This window comes from Orbicella franksi, chromosome 5, assembly GCF_964199315.1.
Source record: "Orbicella franksi chromosome 5, jaOrbFran1.1, whole genome shotgun sequence".
NCBI classification, from domain to species: Eukaryota; Metazoa; Cnidaria; class Anthozoa; order Scleractinia; family Merulinidae; genus Orbicella; species Orbicella franksi.
In genome coordinates, this window is record NC_138149.1 from 16699901 (window position 1) to 16702932 (window position 3032).

The window sequence follows — 3032 nt, forward strand, 5'->3', positions numbered from 1 at the left end:
CTACATTTATACGGGTTCCTTACGTAAGACCGGAATATACTGCATAAATAAAAAGTCAACCAAAGTCCATTGCAGATTTCAAAATTTTATTTCCTTTGTTATCATCTGACATCTGGCATCACGGAGACCTCCGCGCGATCTTAGCACTTCGATCATAACTCGCTTTACTCTGCAAAACAAAGCGGATCTGCGGAATATTACGTGTAGGATCAGGAAATAGAACATTTATACACTGGAAAATGTACATATGCTTTGCGTTAATGGTCCAAAAGAGTAAACACATGACATTTTCAGTACAATTGCAGAATGTTTTGCAATCACTTGGCTAATAAGCTTATGTACGTGTTTTCGACATTCGATTCCCAACGTGGGCGAGTGAGATCCGTCAATTCAAAATGGACTTAACTTACACAATACCTAAAGGAGTTGAAGATTATTTGTGGACCCTCTAGCCGTCTTTCCCTTCGCAAAATTTGTTTCTTCTCCTTGTACCTCGCCGTATGTGCATACAAGGCTCTCTGGCAATGTTTACTTTCTTCCCCATATCATATGTCATAAGCTTCAGTACGAACTGCTGACACAAGCTTTCCGAGCCGCCGCACAAGAACCAAATAAGCAGTAAAAACCTTGGATTTTTGGCGTGAAAAAAATTGTTTGAGAGGAAAAAAATAGCGAGCATTGTTTCATATAGTATAATTAAATATAAATAACAAAAACTTGCTTGAATTTTGGCTTCAGTTCTCCTTTAAACATCCCGATTAAGCCTGTATGTATAGTTAGTCTATAATGGATGGAATAACAAATTAAAAATAAGTAAAACAAAGTGTCAGTTGTTGTGTGCTGCTCTTGATCAGAAGCTCATTTTTGTGTTTAACAAGAGACAACTAAAAGATTGTGCCATTATGAGTACAGCATTTGTTAAACGTTTAAGAGTACTGGGTACCATAAGAGCATAGGTAAGGCCCTCAGTGATTCATGAAGCTGGCTTGCCAGCGTAGACTCTGGACTCGAAACACTCTCTTTAGCACCATTGTGCATTAGCGTTGTTATAGACTCCTTTAGATACTAACAACATTGAAGGTTACAGTGGATAACAAGTCATATGGTGTTAAACAGTACAACACCTTCTAGTGAGTCGGCCAAAAAGGCCATACAGGAAGCAGCATTGCTTAGGTGTAAAGAAAATTGTCTCCTGTTGCAACAGCTTTAAGGCTATAAGCGTGTGATTACTACCACAACAAGATGCACTTATAGCCATTAATTGGACTAACTGCTGTTTAAATCCAAATTGAATAAATTCCATTCTCTCAATGTTGGAACTTCTAGCAAATTACTATGAAAATGGCACCTTTGTAACCCAGCTGAATGCTAAATAGTATTGTGGAAAACTGAACATAGAAAAAAAAACGGATTAAGTAGAAAAGCTGAAACTTTGCCAACACAATGCCAAATGGCAAGTGTACAATTTAAAGTTTGTTCCATGTTTTTTCTTTAAATGCCTTGGGCATAGTGACATTTGCAAGTTCAAAATGACAACTTTGACCTAAAAATGAAATGCCAAACTTGACTCGGCATGAAAGTTCATATCATTACAACCTGTTTTCTCAGAATGTTCACAAAACCCCTCTTAAAATCAATGGGGTAAGAGAGGCTCTACTGAAGCCAAATAACAGGAGAGCTTCCTGACACTCTACTAAAGCTTGATATATAGTTAGTTTTTGATTGAAAGTGTCAAGAGTAAGATCATATTGACGGAGATGAAAGGTTACAAAAGTGGTGAACTTTACATCTAGAGGGAGAGGGAGGGAGCACGAGAGATAGAGACTGGACAGGATTCAAGATTTCTGTGTAAGAAAACAGTACATGTATGCACATTTGTACATGTTTATCACTGTTAATTTTCAAGTAAGGGCAAGGTTTCAGGAATTTTTGAGCCTTCGGTATTCTAATAAAGGTATACTGTAACATCAATTAATATATTTCTGGTCAATTTGTGAAATTTCATTTTGATCAATTTTATTCCTGGAGATTCCCACTCAATTCTGGGAAGTGACGATATGCAAATAAGTTTGGAGGATGACGAGCGAACTCTCACTATGGTTGAAGATTTGTGTAGTGAAGATGTAGCAGGAAATTCTAGCAATCTTTCACCTGCTCCGCTAGCTGATGAAAGGGATGCAGCAGCAGATATTTCTAGCAAAAGTGTGAAAGATAACAAAGAAAAAATCCTTACTGAATCGGAGGAAGCTATGGCAAAGCTTACTGTTGTTCATGCTGACCTGGGTGAATTTTTTGCATTCAACAAAAGTCGCATTTCCTGGTTTCAAAAGAGAAGTTGTTGGAACTTGCTGGTGATAAATGCAAATTTACTGTTGATGACCACATATGTGGCAGGGAACTGCATTTCAACACTCAGGAAGTTGGAACTGTCCTTGAAATTACATGTTCATGTGACAATAACCATTTCAGGAAATGGACATCATCTGAGGTTCTAGACTACAAGAAAAATAACAGAGTCTGTTAATGATTCAATGTTGGCAGCATCTGTGATAGTCTCATGAAACAACTATGCTAAATGTAAATTGCTTTGTCAGGCCTGTTGGATTAGTTGTTCATTACATCAGACTTCCGGTTTTCTAGTTATAAGACCCTGTTGCATCTTGGGTCCATGTGCTTTTCATGATCCACCATCTCGTTCACTTCTTGAATTGTATGTCTGGTATGCAGAATAAATCCTTGCTTTGAAGATTAAATATTACATGGTGGCACCAGTAGCTGGAGACACTCAACACTAAACAATGCCAGGAGGCGACGAATCTAGTTCATCAGCGTCTGAGATGATTAATCAGGCCCAAACGACCACACAAATTCCTCTCCCCGGAAAGTTCGAAGAGGCAAACAGCCCACAAGCAGCAGACGCATGGCCAAAGTAGCTTCGCCGATTCATCAGGTACAGAGTAGCGTCAGAGCTCAACATAAACCACAAATGGAGCAGGTCAGTACTCTCCTTTATGCAATGGGTGACAGTGCCA

At 38.7% G+C, this 3032-nt stretch overlaps 1 pseudogene; it reads right to left on the minus strand.

Annotated features, from left to right (window-relative positions):
* LOC145487381 (uncharacterized) overlaps positions 1-911 on the minus strand; it is a 5981-nt pseudogene extending 5070 nt beyond the window's left edge.
* Between the last annotated feature and the right edge of the window lie 2121 nt (positions 912-3032).